Here is a 376-nt window from a genome sequence, read left to right on the forward strand (position 1 = left end):
GGGGGAGGACGAGGAAGGGGAGAGCAGCTCCAGCAGCCACAGCCCCAAAGAAAGGCTTTTGTGGTGTTTATTATTATTTACTCCCCGATTTCAGCCTGCGGTTCACGAAGCTTCTGGTGCCGGCTTAGGGATTTAATTTTTGGGGGGAGCGGGGGGGCCCCCACGGGGACTGGCTCGCAGCAGACCCGTGGCTGGGTGACGGGGGGGGGGCGAAGGGCTCCGACGCTGGGGCCCACAGACCATCTCGCAAGAGGTCCCATTTATGTAACGCTCCAGGTTGGGTTAGGCTTTATTATTTATCTCTCCCCCCCCCTTTCTGTGATCTGTTGATATTTTTTTTCTCCTTATTTTTATTCTTGGCCCTTTCCAGGGTGGC

Source organism: Athene cunicularia (genome assembly GCF_003259725.1).
Source record: "Athene cunicularia isolate RWA chromosome 1 unlocalized genomic scaffold, athCun1 chr1_part2, whole genome shotgun sequence".
Taxonomy (NCBI): domain Eukaryota; kingdom Metazoa; phylum Chordata; class Aves; order Strigiformes; family Strigidae; genus Athene; species Athene cunicularia.